Raw genomic sequence first — 18,326 nt, 5'->3', positions numbered from 1 at the left:
ATGAAATGTATTAAATAAATTTATTAATATGTATAATTTTATTTAAAAATATTTTATAAATTAAAAAGGAGGGAGTATTACATAAGTAATCCACCCGTCATCTCACTAGTTGATGTTGAGTCTTAAGATAAATTGATCTATTATTTATTTTATATCAATATACAATACATAACTTATACTTCCTCCCCTTTTCAAATAAAAAAATAATATTAAATTATCCCTGCAATTATTGAAACAAATTTATTTAATAAAAATAAACATTAACCTTATAAGTGACAATATGAAAAAAATATAATAAATACTTCTTAAAATTTATAATTTTGCTTATAAATAAAACTAAAGAGAAACATAGCAGTTTCTCTTATATTCAAAAAAGGAGTAAAAATTTATAACTTTATATACTATTTAAATATAATATATTGAGTAATTTTTATAATTATTTTTCACATATCCATACTTCATTTATTACCTTTTTTGAAAATATGATACATTAAAATTTTAATTATTATTATCAAAACACTTATATAGGATATTTAATGAGAGCAAAATTGAAAAAATATAATTTTTTTAAGAAATTAAAATTTCAATTAATATTTTTGAAAATTGTGAATTAATTACCAATATCATATATTTTGGTTGGGAGGGAATGTAGATAGATCATTATGACTAAAACTGGTAATTTGGGTTAGCCCAAACTTGCCCAAAAAACTAGGGATTGTCTTGGTTATATAAGCTTTTTTAAAAAGAATGTGGTATTTTAAACCCCGATCTAAATATGCTTGGGCACTAGAATTATTAGTTTTATATGTGTGTAGAGTTAGTAATTCAAGCCAAACTTGATAGGCCAACTCAAAAAAAGTTAAGCTGAGATTGACTATATAGGTTTTTAAAGGATAGGATACTTTAAATTCGTTCAAATTACCGGCTCTAATTATAATGTATAAAAAAACATGACTATAGTTAAAACTAATAAATTTTAGTATGAATTTTCATTTTCAAGTTACCTTAATACTTTGAAGAGTTACTCTAAAATTTTTAAATATAAAAAAATTTCTTCTCAAGCTTACTTGAAAAGTACATAATCTCCTAAACTTTACTTTCAATCAAGTTGCTCCATATATTTGGCAAAAAAAAAAAAAGTTGCTCCATATTAAAAAGGGATAATAGATCTTTTAATCCTTTAAATTTGTCTCAATTATTAATTTGTTTCTTCAAGTTTAATTTTTATCAATTTGATCTCTTATATTTTTTAAAATTATTTAGTCCTTTAAGTTTAAAAAAATAAATTAACTCTTAAAATAATCTAATGTAAAAAATATATTAATGACTTGACATATATAAATAGCTAAATAAAAATAAATTAATCCTCAAATCTGTTTAGTTTTTATCAAAATAACCCTTTAAACTGTATTTTGTCTTCTTATTTTTTAAAACTTCAAAGTCTATTTTTCTCTCACTTAAATAATTATACTCTTTTCATTAATTTACATAGTTGCCGTCAAAATTTTGTTACATATGTCAGCAAATTTTAACATAATTATCTCCTTTTTAAACAATAAATTGATAATTGAAATAAACTTAAATGATAATATAAAAATTATATTTAAGAGACTACATTGATAATTGAGACAAAATTAAAAAACTAAAAGTTATTTTATCTCTATTAAAAACTAGATCCCGATTGCCATAAGACTGAAACTGTGCCGTTATTATAAACAGTGCGGCTTTTATTGATATTTTATTTACAAAATCATGATAATTAAAAATTTTAGTCATAATATCCAAGCAAAAATGTAAACCATTTCCATTCAGAGTTCAACCTCAATATGCATCACCCCATACATAGCACATGCTCTTTTTTCTTTAAAAGCAGAAATGGGAAATGCTGTTGCTCAAAAAATGTTGTACAAGGCAAAGCTGGTTTGAAATAAAGAGCCAGCTTGCAAGGGGAATGATACAAAAGAATATTACAAAATGGAGAACAGTATACCTTTAATTCTAGTAGCGGCACAGTCAAATATATGCATTCTTTATTTGGAAGATAAATAAATTGAAAGGAAAAGGCTTATAGTAACACTAAAAGGGAAGAAACTTAATTGGTAGAATGTATCCCAATATATTTTATTATGCTTAGATTCACTGACAGTTGTAGATTGCTCACTTCTTCCTTTTATATTCTGTTAATTTTATTTAAAAAAAAACATAATCTTTGATCTCTATAATTTCATTGGAATTTTACGTTTAGTTCTCACAGTTTTTGTTAGTGTTTTTAGTTCTTAAAACCACTGAAAAAATAGAAATTATAAGGACTTAAAAAATAAAGGTTACTAAATTTTTTTAAAATTATACAAACTGAAAAATACTGAAAAAAATATTATAGAGACTAAAATAAAATCCAAAGAAACAACAAAGATATTTTTTGCCTTTTATTAACAAGAAGGCTTATATATATGATATGCAATACTAACTCTTGACATTAAACAGTCTGCACATGCAATATTCTTTTTTTTTAAAAAAAATATTTTTATCCAAAGTCCTCCATTTACAACTTAATTGGTTGTCAATGTAAAATAGAATATGCATACATACATACATACCAAGAAAGCACTACATTATCTCATCGGATGAAATTGCACTAACCCAACGCAATGTTCTGAGCACGTCCATGCTTAATCTCTTGAACCTTTAAATGGGGAAAATCTCCCGTCGTGAATTTTTTATAGGTGCCTTTCATTTCTACAAGACTATAGCCTTTCTCTTTCCTTAATCCACGATCCCTCAACATCTTTCTCGCATCAGCAGCCTCATCCCATTCCTCATCTGAAGCATATAAGCTTGATAACAAGACATAAGGTGAAGAACTTACAGGTTGATCTTGAAGAAGCTGCCTAGCCAGACGTTCCCCTGTGATCATATTTCCATGCAGCCTGCATGCTGAAAGCAAGCTCCCTAACACTAGGATCATTCCATTGATTGAATTCCTTCATGTACTCTTCTGCCTCAGATACTCTTCCAGCTCTTCCAAGCATATCGACAGGACATGAGAAATGTTCAACATTTGGGTTATCCCATGCTTTTCTTTCATAGAATTGAAGTACAGTTTGCCCTTATCTACCAATCCAGCATGGTTACAAGCAATTAATAGTGCAATAAATGTAATTGAATCTGGTTTTACACCAACTACTTTCATCTGCTTAAAAGCTTCAATCGTTCTATCACCAATGATTTCCAAATGCCACAATCATATCATTCCATGAGACGAGGTTGTGACAGGACATCTTATTGAATAAATTATAAGCATACTCAATAGAACCACTTTTAGCATACATGCTCACTAGAGCATTACTGACTCCTACATCCTGATATTCCCTTACTCTAGTTAGATAAGCATGAATCTACTTTCCTAGAATAGAAGCATTCGAAGCACAGGCAGCAAGGATACTAGCAAATGTAAAGTCATCTGGCCTTGTGCTACATTCATTCCTCATCCCTCTGAAAAAAGTTAAACATTTAGTTTGATCTGACGAATGAGAAAAGGCAGAAATTAAAGTGTTCCAGGAAATGACATCTCTGCCTTTGATCACTCTAAAAGCCTTCTACACTTCTTCAACGAAATTAGACTTTGCAAACATTGCCATTATCACATTGCCAATAAGGGGGGTAGATCCCAATTTAAGTTTAAATGTTTGGAAATGTAATGACATCCCTGTTCTTAAATCATTTAACTCGATGCAAAACCTTGACAGTCCCGTAAATGTAAAAGAATCAGGAACAAGACCCAGTTTATGTATATATTTGAACACCTCAAACCCTTTTTCAAGTTCATGGTTTTCAATATACCCAGTGATCAGACCATTATAAAAAACAGAAACTGGATTCACCGCATTGTTATAAACTGATAGAGCACATCTACACCGTCCGCATTTCATATAGATAGAGATAAACGAGTTAGAAACAGAGGTGATGCATTCATAACCAGACTTGAGTGTTTGAGCATGAATTTGCAACCAAAGCTCTAAAGCAGCAAGACTTGCACAAGCACTGACAGCACTAGCAAAAATGTATTCATTAGGTGCAAGCTGAATTTTAGAAAAAGATCAAGTGCTAACCTGTGCTCCCCACATTGATCATATCAAGATATCATAGCTGACTATGATATGAGATTGTGTTGGGACATTTCATCAAACACTTTGCGTGCAAGGGAGATGCAACCGCACTTGGCATACATATTGAGAACATGGTTGGAGACAAAAACATTATATTGCATGCCTGTCTTCAGAACAACAGCGTGAAGGGAAGGCCCTTGCCTAAAAGGCCTTCGGCTTGGAGCAATGGTGTAAGAGTGATGTAACTGCTTCTGGTATCATAGGGATCTATCTGAGTTGAAGTCGTCGGCAACATAATAAACACAGGAACACAAGTACCTCTCCTGGTTCAACTGATCATGGAGATAGAAGGAATGGATCATTCTACTTCTAAGGAAGAGGATGAAGTCTTGAGAATAAATATACAAAGAATGGAAGAGCAAATGGTCGAGAGTGAAGACTGTATAATGCTACTAAAAGATAGGCTGTCCATATGGGTGGGCGTTCAAAGCTGCTTCAACACTGAAATTCTCGAGAAGGTGGGTAACTTAATTGGAAAGACTCTCAAAAGTGTACTTGAATACTCCGGACAACGTTACAGGTATTGAAGGGAGTATAGAATGGGGAGCTTATGCGAGAATCAGGGTTGAAAGTTGAAAATGACTTGACAAAAAAGCTTGTGCCCACAATCATGCTAAGGGATTGGGTTCTTGATGTGGATTATGAGAGATTGGATCACAAGTGCTTTATATGTGGACGCTTCGGTCATAAAAAGGATCATTGCCCAAAAAAATCAAAATGGAGTTGCCAATACCGCAAAACAAACAGAGACAGAATCGACATAGAGGCAGGAGAAAAAGAAACAGTCTCAGGTGGGTGCGTCAAAGGGTAGTTCGGCTTTGGTGAGAACGTGAACTAGGCCAAATTAATTAAGGGTAAAGATGTAAATTTGATCATATATCATTTTTTGAAGAATATTAATAGCCTGAAATATCAAATGATATAAAATAAAGCACGAATTTTTAAAAATAGAACATCTAGTAGTCCACCGTTAATTTTAGCTGACATAAGTTATATGGGGTTCACAGTGATCCGTAACACGATATGTCAATATAATAAAAATGTAAATTTATTCATAAATTATTTTTAAAGAAGTATTGAATGGTTTTTACTATTAAAAAAGAACCATCTAGTAGCTTTTCCTCAATTTTAACCAAACATTATTTATTTTTATATTTATGAGACCTACAAAGTATCAATCTCTTCAATCTTCTCGCTTTCATTCTCAGTATTAGCTCAAGAAAACAAAGCTAATAAAGTACACTAAATAATTCATTGCTAAATTAAACTAGAATCAAGCTCCTCTTATGCGTGGTAAAATTAATCTTTTATTCCATGAGCATCATCTTTTTAAATGTCTTCGAATAAGAACTCTTTAAATCTTTTCTTCTTGAACTGATGCTGAGAACAAAGACAAGAATGTTAGAGAGATTGATGCTTTATGAGTCTCATAAATATAAAAATAAATAATATTTGGTCAAAATTAAGGAAAATAAGTTGGATAATCTATTTTTTATAGTAAATGCTACCCAATGCTCATTTGAAAATAATTCGTGATTAAATTTGCACATTTATCATACTGACATGTTATCATAGACCCCACATAATGTCTGTAAGTGAAAGTTAGCAGCAGGTTACTAAGTGTTCCATTTTTGAACGTTTCGATTGATAGTTTAGGCTATCAAATGCTTTTGAAAAAATAATTTATAGCAAAATTTGCTACTTTACTTATTAATTAATCTATGCAAAAAATAAAACTTAATTAATTTTTTTATTAAGATATATTTAGTTTCGATTTTTAGGCAATTTGATTCAGTTTAGTTTATGTGTTGATTTAAGTTTTAATATCTTTTAATATATAAAATTATACATTAAGATTAACCATAATTTTTAACTTTTTTTTCCTCGCATTCCAATTTTAAATCATATGTTTGATTTTATCATTTATACATAAAAATGAGTGTCCTATTCAAAACAAAAATATTCAAATTTTATCATCAATAAACATCAAAATATATGTATTTGTATGTAACATGAGTTAAATTTCATTTTAAATTGTTTTAATTTCTATAATGAAAAGTAACTTGTTTTAAATAAAAAATGAAGAAATTCTATATCTATAATTATTTAAAAGAATATTCTTAAAATAACATAAGTTTATTCATTTGGCTGTATAATAGTAAAATTGGGAAATGAAGGGCTAGAAATTTCATAGAAAGTATTTTAAGTTTGGGTTAGACTTTAATGAAAGTTAAAATTTTGAAAAAATGACGAAGACCTTGTAAGAACATTAAAAAAATTTTAATACTGAAATATGGTAGAAGGGGTATTGAAATTTGGAAATATCAATGCTGAAAAATCCTAATTTGACATTAATAACCTAGTATTAATAATAAAAAATACATTTTAAAATATAAAAAGTATAGTTCAAGTTTAGTTAAGGTTTCAAGGGAAAAAAATCAAAACCTAAACCACACTATTTAATTTTTAAATTTGTAAAATCAAACTAGGCCTTTTTAATGATTGATTTTAAGCGGTTTTTATTGAATTGGTTTAATGTAATATGTTTTATTTAGTTTTGCTCACCCTTCATTACACTTGCATACAGGAAATACAATATAAAAAAGATTAACTTGTCCTTATTTTTTTTAACCTAATATAATTTTAATTTATATTATCTTATGCTTTTATAAACCTATAAAAGGCGGATGAATGGAAATAAAAATTTTCAAAGAAAAGTGAAAAGAACAAAAAGTCCAGTTTCACATATGGTATTCAAATCCAAAGGTGTTGCATGACTTCACAACGGACCACGTCACAGGTTCTCCCCCAATAAAAAGCACCGTAACTCACGGACATCCTTTCACAATTCGACACGTGTAATCAGACCAAAGTCGTCCGGCACCGTTTTAGCGGAAACGGTCGCCAGTATTTGCTCCCAGTCTTCGTTATGTTTGGAATCATCATCTCCACCTTGTAGTTTGGCCATAGCCACTCACGCGAATGACGAGCTTCCAAACACGTCCTTAGCCTGGGAGCAAATGTATTTCCTCGTCACATATAGAGGGAAGACAAACTTTTGCTGCTTCACTTTTTTTCCCTTGGGCATTTGGATCTCACTTCTTTTTACGCTAAGTTTCGACTGAGATCTTCAAACAGGTGTGTTTTATCACCCACTCCTGCGTTTCTTGATAGATATTTTTCTGGCCAACTTCTTGATAGAAACTGATTGTTATTGGAAACGAAGCTATTCTTTGATTCATGGTTTTAGCGGGAACTTGATCTTCAATCAAGATTTCATCAAATTTCGCTCTACTCTTCTTGCTATCCAAACATCAATTAAGAGTTTCTTTGAACGATACGTTTTCTCCGTTTTCTTGGTATCCAAACATGAGCATAATATAGTTTTGACCTTTGGTTGATGATTTCTAGCAAATGCTTTTTTTATTTTTTTGGTTGGATATATAACTCTGTTCTTATTTTCAGTGAGCTAGAATTTCAATAACGATGGAGAAGGCAGGTTCTGGACAGAAGTTATACACGCGAATGCGACTTTGGGAGTTCCCGGATCAGTACGTCATTGAACCCACGGATGGCTCTTCTGGTTCTTCTTTGACAGTGAGTCGAATGGATGGCTCGATGAAGCTTATTGGTTAGCTGCTTCTCTGTCTCCTAGCTTCATCTTGTGATTCTCGCTGCAAATTCATCCTCTCTTCTGCTTCTGACACATTACCCCTCTTTTGCTTTACCAGATGCGATTCCAGAATGTAACAAGCTTCGAGTTCCTAAGATTTGGACAGTTTTCGGTGTGGTTGGGATGATAAGGCTTTTGGCTGGTAAACAGTGTTAGAATAGAAAGTTAATTATGATCTGCTGATTGGTTTTGCGAATCAAATCGTTAAGTTATTTATTTGCTTTTCATAATCATATGCCTGAAGTCCCTACTTTGTTTAATACATCAGGATTATGTTGTACTTAACTTCTCATTTTCATGCATGAGTTTGTGCTTTACTTTTTAGCTGGTATTTTATGGTTTCTTTTGGAGAGATCGCAGCCGGGATCATTATGATCATTGGCATTGAGCACAGATGAAGGCAAAAATAGGATAAAATTCGGACGATGTATTTGTAGGAAGACTAAAGGAGAGTATTGCAATTTACCCTTCGTTATTCAAAAGGCAGTGAATTTAAAGATCAAAATAGATATACATTGGTATTGATTTCTCCTGCTTTATATATCTATGGGCAGTGTACTTAGCTTGTAGTACTTTCATACCTTGAATCTATGATTTTGGTCATGGTAGATGCAAGTGAAACTTGTGCGGATCTCATCTATAGTCATGCACTTCCTTGTTAAATTAGATATATTCTAATTCCTTTTCATCTGTGTGCTTCATTCTGGCCCGTCATTTTGATATACTTTGTCATTTTTAGGTTCATATTTGCTGGTTATAACTGATCGGGAATGTGTGGGATCTTACTTGGGTCATCCAATTTACAAAGTTTCATCTATGAAGGTTCTCCCATGTGATCATTCTCTTAATAATACCACTGCTGAACAGGTAAGATTGCAACAGTCCCACTTATTTGTTTATTTTTACTTGCTATGCCCCTATATGTTTGGAATTCATGCTATCCTACCATATTGGGCAGAAAAAGACAGAGTTGGAGTTTTCCAAGTTGCTAAATATTGCAGAGAAAACCTCTGGTCTGTTCTTCTCATATGACACCAACTTAACACTCAGGTAATTTAGCATTATGGCAGTCATCCTAATTGAAGTGTGTATAGAGTAAAATGTGATTTGATTCTCAAGTTTTCTTTTTTACCTGTATCAACACGTGCTAAGACATAAAAGAAGGAAGTAGGTATACGATGTAACTTTGATTAGTTAACGGGTGAATCTTTAAACCTTTATAGTTTTTGCTTCCTTTTATATCATATACTACTTTTAGCATGGCGCTAAAAATGACCTTGCATCAGTATCTGTTATTAAGTGATCAAATCATGTTTTAGTTTAAAAATGTTTTGGCCATCCATAAAAAAATGGAGGATGTCTTGGTATTTTGGCAAGTTCGTTCTGGATCTGCACCTTATTGAAACAGAACTTGTATTCAAAGATCAATTGTAAACCTATAATCATTAATATGATTACGAATGCTGATTTTTTTCCTTTTCAAGGACAGGAGCTGATTTTGCATTTTGGGAAACTAGCTGTATTATAGAGAAAGTACAGGTCATTGCAATCTTGGTTTTAAGGTTTTAGTTTAGTGGCAATAATAATTAGTACATTAAAGTGAGAAAAGCTTTCAACTGTCTTGATTGTTTTATGTTAACTTTGATTCAAAGTTTCAAAATAGAATAACTTTCAATCTTCTAGGTACTGTTCCTTCCAATATTCTAATTACTCCTCTTATGTTGCCAGCATATCTGCCAAAAAGATGGGCATAATGATTCCTTGGCTGCTCTCGGTCAAGGACTGCTAAATTTTATGGTCCAAATTAACCAAAAACCCTTTAGAGGAAGTGTGATATTAAGCAATTTAAGTTTCTAACGAATTCAGAGGTTTAACTCATTGTGATGTAAAAAACATAAGTTTTTTCTATTCTTTACATTGTAAATTGAGAGACATAATAATATATTGTGATATGATATTTAGTAATCGTATTTGCAGTGCCCAGCGATTGAATGACCTTGGTGATGAATCTAGATTGCTTCCTCTTTGTAGACAGGTAGTTCATTCCCTTTTATTTTTACCGCTAACCTTCTGTTTTAGAGATTTTTATCACAAGGGTACTGATTCCATGTATAAAAAATAATCTCATTTGCCACTTGAGGCTGGCTTTGCTTGCAAGGTTGGGGTGGGGTTTGAGTGATAATCAAGGTTCAAACCCTTCTGGTGTAACCCAAAAAAAGAAAATTTCATTCTTGAGTTTTTGACTAATATTGATAGTGGTTGATGCGTCATGATGTCTATGTAAAAATGTCCAGTATGGAACCGTGGATTAATTCTTTCTGCAACTTTTAGTTAGCCATATTATTCCAGTCATGCCTACCAACTCTTCTTTGCAGGCTGAGCCCCGATTTCTGTGGAACAATTATTTGTTGGAAGTGCTAATAGATAACAAGGTGGGTGTAAGGGAAGATTAGAGCTACTTGTTTGATCTAGTTGGTATTTATAGTTTTGGTACATTTTTATACAAATAACTAACTAATAAATGTGTGATCTTGTGCATGCAGCTCGATCCATTCTTACTCCCTGTGGTACAAGGAAGTATCCTTATTTTTGTGTTGTTTTTATCATTTTATAGTTGTCTGTAAGACATTATTTTATTTTATTTGATTTTTGGGTGTTTTGGATTGAAAGTCACCCAGTCATATTCTTCTATGGCCTTTTTTACTTGACTGTAGGTCTGTTTGGCTTGACAAATTGCAACTTTGCATTTTTATTGCGTAGATCACTAAAACTATTTCATCCTAGGATTTTCCTTAATTATTTGTCAGGTTTTCATTACTTTCAAGCAGCCATTGGAAAGGATATTTGGATGTCACTTTGATTGCCAGGAGATGCACAAGAAGAAATGGTATTTATTATTTACTGATTTTGGATAAATTTCTATTCATTTCCGCATGATGTGCACATATAGTTATCAATAGTGTTTGTGTGTTTCTACCATTTATAGAATGACTGCCTTTTATAGATCATGAAATTATGGGTGCTTAATTTGGTGATGATAACAAAATGGAAGCCATCAATGGAGGCTACTGTTATTCTCAGCCTTTTAACTGACAGCTCTTCATTTCTGTGAATTAATAGAAACCATGATAAATGAATACTGAAGATTGCTGAGACAGTTCTTGCTCCTAAATACTTGTGTCATATGCTGGTCTAAATTTTACCAAACAAAAGTATTATTTTCATAGTGGTCTTTTCTGGAAAGGAGAAAATTTTCTTGAAGTTGATAGTGGATACTTGTTGGTCAATTGGTGAAGACATGCAAGAGAGTGACAAATGTTTCAGGGTTTGGCCTCTGAGGTACTGGGGTAGATACAATGGAAATATGCCTTTTCATAAGCAGAGAATATTGATTTGAAGAATTGAGGTGTGAGAGCAAATTTGAGTGGCTCATAAAAAAATTTTCTGAACAAGTTAGACTTATGGATGTTTTTTAATTATTGATAGTTACAAGCATACTCAGTATGCTACATTAACATGCTTCACATTAGTGTACGAGCAGTAAAAAAACACAAAATAACCACCAGCATATTGGCCTAACATCAGTTTGCACTGATGGTCTCATTCATTGAATGAATCAATCAAAACATTTTTAAGAGATTGAGAATGAGAAATGAAAAGCATTTGGCTCAAATGTAACTAAGTGCAGCACTTGTAATAATCTTTGATGAGAAAATAGTATTAATTTACTTATTTGAAATCACTGATAATTTATGAAGATGATTGGGCAAAGGGAAAATGCAAGCAGAAAAATGTCACAAATAAGAGTGAGAAGATACTTCGCTTTGTGTTATGTTAGTATTTAAGTTAAAGAGGTCAAAATTATTCCTACACTGAAAATTTTTTTGTTGCGAAACTGTGGCCATCATCTCTGGCTGTTTGAATATGACATTACTGACTGAGGTGATTGAGCTACCATATAAAGCGACAATTTTGTGAGGTTTCCAGTTGCATAAAAATATCAGCTGTTTGCTTTGATTGGCATGGTCTTCTGTATTGGTTGGTTGATGAGAGGTCCAAATTTCCATATAATTTGACCTGATACTTGTTTCCCATCTTTTAATAAATTCCTTATTCAGAAATCAAAAACTAATTACAGTTTGCATCTCCCAAAAGGAACTCGGATGTGGAGAAGAGGAGCTGACCCTGATGGTTATGTTGCTAATTTGTGGAAACTGAGCAAATTATGCAGTTCAATGGGTATACAGCATCATTTGTTCAGGTAATGCTTTCTTTCTTTTTTGCGGCATTATGGAAATCATATGTTGGCTTAATAAAAACAGGGGAATAAGGTTGCTTTCAATTATGAGGAATGAATGCTAAATGTAATTATACCACCAATAGCATGTCATCTATGGTTAAATCTAAATTTGTGTCACTAGGAGTTCCTTTGGTTGATCTTGCAGGTCCGTGGTTCAATCCCGTTGCTCTGGGATCAAATTGTTGACCTGACGTATAAACCTAAGTATGAGTTAGTGAGACTTGAGGAAGCTGTAAGTTTTTGTTGATTGTTTAACTATTGCACTTGACTCTCTAGTGTTTATTGCCTTTTAACACTGCTAATGATGCAGCCTCGAGTCATGGAGCGGCACTTCCTAGATTTAAGAAAAAAAATATGGGGCTGTTTTAGCTATTGATCTTATCAACAAGGTGAATATTTTTTATTGCATAATGATTTTCTGGAAGGCATATCTGATTGTTGATGTTATTACAAGATGAATGATGATACCAGTTTTTGCTATTACTTTGAACCTTTTAAACAACAGTAAAGGCTAATGCAATCTGGTAAAAAATGTATGCAATAGATACACCAATACATGTAATTATATGTCATGTATCTTAATGTGTGAGGACTTGTTACGTATCACAATGAATCTATTTTAGTGCCTTTCCTTTTCTTCTTCTATCTTGCCAGCATGGAGGAGAGGGTCGGCTGAATGAAAAATTTGGAAGTACAATGCAGCATTTGGCTAGTGATGATGTAAGGTAAAAGTTTCTTTCAATCAACTTTTAGATTGGTGTGTATACATTCTTTTGGCTTTGTTTTATTTGGCTCTCATTGTGCCCCTTTTTTGTGGTCTAGATATCTGCACTTCGATTTTCACCATATCTGTGGGCATGTTCATTTTGAACGCCTTTCCATCCTTTACGACCAAATTTCAGATTTTCTCGAGAGAAATGGGTACGGATCACTCTGTCAGTTAAAATTTTCTGCTGTAAAATTACTTGAGAGTTTAGTTAAAAATTTTATTTAAACTTGCATTAGCATAAATTTATTGTATCAAAATTTGCTCATACTTCTAATCCAAAGGGATAGAGAAAATTTTGGTATGGTAGATATCTTCTATTAAATGAAAAGGGAGAGAAAATGAAGGAGCAGCTTGGAGTTGTCCGAACTAACTGTATTGATTGTCTGGATCGTACAAATGTAACTCAGGTCGGTTGATGTTTTTACAGTCGAAAGTATTTTTGTGCCTTAGCTGGTGAACAGAATGGTTTTAAATTTTATATACCTGTCAATAAAAACACTCAAATTCTCTGATATATATGTTATGTAGCAAGTATTAGCTAGCCTAAGAGTGGATAGATTCGGATTTCAGATACATGGAAATTATAGTATGTTCTTAGGCTTGTGGTTTTCAGCCCTGGTGTTGCTTTAGGGAGTGTCTCTATGGATATTAAACTTCTTTTCCTGTTCTGATCCTTTTTTTTTTTTTCCTGGGAGGCTATTCAATGATTCTCATTTGTGCCGTTCTTCTTTCTGAGCACATCATCTTCTTTTATTAAAGAAAAGTCCTATGGTTCTTTTATTCCTCATCATATAAAGATGATGGGAGGATGCTTTGGTTCAATTTGATCAATTGGTTGGTTGCTTAGTTTCATCACAAATGTGGATATATGAGTAAATGCTTACAACCACAGCTTGTTTGTTCAGATATTACTTTCAAATTTTTTTCAATTTATTTGCGGTGTCAGATTCCTGTTCGATGATGTTAAAATATGAATGCAGAGCATGATTGGCCGAAATATGTTGGAAATCCAGCTTAGAAGGCTTGGGGTATTTGGGGCTGAAGAACCATTACATCACATCCAAATCTGGATGAAAACTTCAAGATCAGTAAGTGTATTTTTAATTCCAAATATAGGCCTTCTGATATCTGGAAACTTGTTTGGTTTGGAAAATGTAAAGCCTTGTATTATTGAAAAAAATTGCAAATCCAAGGTTTAATTTCTTACCAACCTCCATGACCAGTGTGGGCTAATCACGGGGATGATGTAAGCACCCAATATTCAGGCACGCCTGCTCTAAAAGGAGACTTTGTCAGGTACCTCCCCACCTTTTCGTTTCTTAAATGCCCCTTACACTTAAAAGTTGTACATTCAAGGTTTTTTTGGCTGTTGAACTGACAATAGCATTACATTATGGTTATGCTATCATTTGCAGAGTGATATAAGTTCTAGGCTTGGTTCAATTTCTATTGTTATAAAATAGTAGTAAAGGTTTCATTTAAGTAACGCTAATATTGTATCATTCCATTATATGGAGGATTCAGTCTGTACGATATCTGAACGTTAAAAAAAAAAAAAATCTATATGATGTGAAAATAAAATTCTGTAGGTTTTAGATTGCATAATTATATATATATATATATATAGAATTTTTTGTTTTGTCATAGAATTGGAAATACTTTAATTTAATTTATATGATAAGCAAAAAGATTCCACCACATTGTACCACAGGAGCATTGGGATTTGAGTTAATCGTAACACTTTTGACAGAGAGAGTAGTACTGCTGATGATTAAAAATCCCAGCACATATTGTTTTACCGTAGAAATATGTTACTTGAAAACTGTACAGCTATCCAGTCCGTGTGTTAACCAGCCATTCATTGTGTGGCTATGTGGTTCGCATCTAGTCATGGCTCGACAGGCTTTCTCTCTTGCTGATGCAATACTCACGCACGCACAGTTGCACATATTCAAACTGAGGGAGAATAAGGAAAAAAACAGAAACGGAGAGAGGAGGGAGAGAGAATGAACGTATAACAGAGGATTTTTTTGTTTTTTTTTTTTGGGTGGGGGGAACTGGAGGGGGAGCTTTCAGAACATCACTCAATATTTCAACTTGTCAACTTGCAATATAAAATTAAAAGCAAGAGCAAAAAGCAACTACAGCAACTTCAGGTTTCCTTCACAAGAAGGAAACTTACAAAATATAATTAAAACACAAGCACATAGTCATTTCTTTCTAGAATAGAATTCCTATATTTCCTATCTTAAGCACCATGACTTGTGTGCCAAATAGACGAAACTATCAGCCAATTCACCAGTTTTCTGGTTGAATTGGCTTGTTTGGGCCAGTTTTCCGATCTATGTGTTACATTGAAACCTTCATGCCTTCCCTATTGATTATTTCATTTGGCTGGATTCAGATATGGGCACCGTACAATGCAAGGAATTCTACAAGATGGATGTAATGCTCTTCTACGCTATTATTGAATTTTTTTTGTGATGGAACAAAGCAGGTTTGTGGATCTCATTTCTACTTGTATCCATTGATGATACAATAAATGTGTTTAAGACAGCTGTAAAACATATACTACTTGGCTATATTTGATTTCTTCTAATGTCACATTCAAGGTTTTCTTGAGTTCCTGTTGGTTGATGACAATTGTTACTGCTGACTGCCCTAGCCCTGTTGAGAATTCATCAGTTAATTATATTTGTAGTTCTGGATCCAATAAATTACGTCAAATAATGCAGATTGATTAGCGTATCAGTAATTGATTTCTTTGTACGGTTTCTGATCTTTATTTTTGTGAAGGATGCAATTGATCTCTTGCAAGGACATTACATAGTTTCTGTCAGCAGAGATATGACTACCTCTTCTCAAAGGAGGAATTGAAGCTATAGCTGTGAGTATAAGTTGGAGGACTATATCCTTCTACCTACCGTTACTTTTCAAAAGTTATATAGACCTCATAGTTTATGAATGTATTCAACTATCATAGCATGTCTCTAACTTCATATGATTATACTGTTAATGTCTGTCTTGCTTGTGTGTTGACTGACTACTCCAAAAAGTTTGTAATGTAGCTGACTCCACATCATGGATAAGGCTTATGTTTTTTTTTTTTTTTTTTGGTTGCTGCTGCAGTGTTTTATTAATAGGAAACTGGAATATATTAAATTCATTTTTTTTCTTTTTGCTCTTCTAATTCTAATATTACTTTCTTTTTTAACGTCTTTTCAGTCCTTTCCTCTGGCTTTTTCTCTGGTTATGGTTGGATTCATCTTTGCAACCATGTCATTGAGGCAAGGTTAGTTGGCTTTTGTTCTTTTAGCTTAATGCACAAAAATATGCCCAATGTCCAAACTGGGAATCAACTCTTGCTTGCCCACATACACTCGCACACTTTTGCAATTAGGCATGCATAACTACTTCTCAGACCTGCTGTTTTAAAACCATCCCTTTTATTCTTGAGGTGGAGTGTTACAATCAGGCAGCCACAATTGGAAGTTTGGAACTAGGGAGAGTGGAACATGGAGAGATAAGAAAGAGGAAAATGTGAGAAATAAATAGAAATCAGGATGTGAACTGTGAAGGCAAGGAGAAAGAGACAAAGAATAGGAACAGGCCCTCTCTGGTAAATATCAATCATAAAAAATCTGAGAACTAAATTACTCGATAATCCTTCATTTGGCAAGGAGAACACAACTCGTAAGACCACTGGGATAAAAAGCTTTAACCTGTCAGCGAAGTTCTATATGACTGAGAAATGCCTAAAGAAAGTGATTTGTTTGGTGGACCTACTGAAATTATACTAATTGAAGCATTCTCTATTCCCTCTCTTCCCTTCATCGTCTCACTGTTTATGGGCCTTAAGTGTAGTTCCTCCTCAGATTCCACCTACAAGACTCGGGAAAATCTTCGTCTTGCTTGGTTCAAAAAACTAATGAACCAAAATTTGTCTTTGTTGTTATACAACAAATTAAAGTTCAAGTGATCAATTCTCTTGTCGCCTACCGCTGGAAAATGTAGCTGGCCGTCTTGTGATATTACATACTGCGAGGATTTGAGAATCTGTGTGCTTACTATTCTATAGATGTTGACTTTTCCTACTAGTACTAACGTTTTGAAAATATTACTTCCGGTGGGCAAACTCTGAATAATAGCCTTTTGTTCATTTGGTTTAAACAGTTCGATATGATTTCCGGCACTTCTTTTTCTCTCTAATGTGGGCAAGCATCAGTATTGCCATAGCGGCATTTGTAAGGGCAAATGGTCGGGTCTTCTGCAGCAGACCTCGCCTACACAAGCCACGGCTTTAATTCTATATTCAGATTGCTCTGAGCATTGAAAGTTTTTCCATGGAATGTCCAACTGCTGCAAGAGACCATGCCTGCTCAGGTTTTTGTCCCACATTTGGATACTTTCTTACTATATTTATTCTTTGGTACTAATTTTGTAACCATTGTTTCGACAAATTTTATTCATGTCATAGTCTAAGTGATTGCTTATTGGTCTCTGTATATGCGCTGGATGTTGTGTTTCATTTGAGATGGATGATTCTTTTGTATTCATTTCATGATTAATGCGTTATAATATTTGGTTTTACATTGGAACTTTGCAAGTCGGATCAAGAAAATGAAATGTTTTTCACCGGTTAAGATTAATTTTCTTGCTTTGTTAAATTAAACAGTCTCTAGCAAGAGTTAAATTAAAAGCAATTAATCTTGTGACCATGAGGATGAACCATAATCAAAATAATAGTGCTTAGAAAGTGATGCTAAAGTTGCGTACTTCCCGGGAGAAACCCTCTCCATGTCTTGGGATAATGTTCATCTGACTTTTTTTTTAATTTGATGGTTGCTATTTTATTACGCGGTTTTTCTTTATTTTCTATTATAAAATCTCTTGGTGTGTAACCATTGTTTCGACAAATTTTATTCATGTCATAGTCTAAGTGATTGCTTATTGGTCTCTGTATATGCGCCGGATGTTGTGTTTCATTTGAGATGGATGATTTCTTTTGTATTCATTTCATGATTAATGCGTTATAATATTTGGTTTTTACATTGGAACTTTGCAAGTCGGATCAAGAAAATGAAATGTTTTTCACCGGTTAAGATTAAATTTTCTTGCTTTGTTAAATTAAACAGTCTCTAGCAAGAGTTAAATTAAAAGCAATTAAATCTTGTGACCATGAGGATGAACCATAATCAATAATAGTGCTTAGAAAGTGATGCTAAGTTGCGTACTTCCCCGGGAAAAACCCTCTCCATGTCTTGGGATAATGTTCATCTGACTTTTTTTTAATTTGATGGTTGCTATTTTATTACGCGGTTTTCTTTATTTTCTATTATAAAATCTCTTGGTGAATCCTTTAGTTTAGCATTTATTGTTGAATTGTGATGGTTGCTGTGTCATGTTTAAGAGGGAGAG

General features: G+C 32.9%; 1 pseudogene; it reads left to right on the top strand.

Annotated features, from left to right (window-relative positions):
- Positions 1-7,083: 7,083 nt before the first annotated feature.
- On the top strand, positions 7,084-17,498 carry LOC129310708 (phosphoinositide phosphatase SAC6-like; annotated as a pseudogene).
- Positions 17,499-18,326: the final 828 nt, after the last annotated feature.

Source organism: Prosopis cineraria, unplaced genomic scaffold, assembly GCF_029017545.1.
Source record: "Prosopis cineraria cultivar Desert tree isolate PC_DT_omini unplaced genomic scaffold, ASM2901754v1 PC5, whole genome shotgun sequence".
Classification (NCBI taxonomy): Eukaryota; Viridiplantae; Streptophyta; class Magnoliopsida; order Fabales; family Fabaceae; genus Prosopis; species Prosopis cineraria.
Note: the sequence above shows the minus strand (reverse complement) of the source record. Positions and strands in the feature narration are given on the sequence as shown.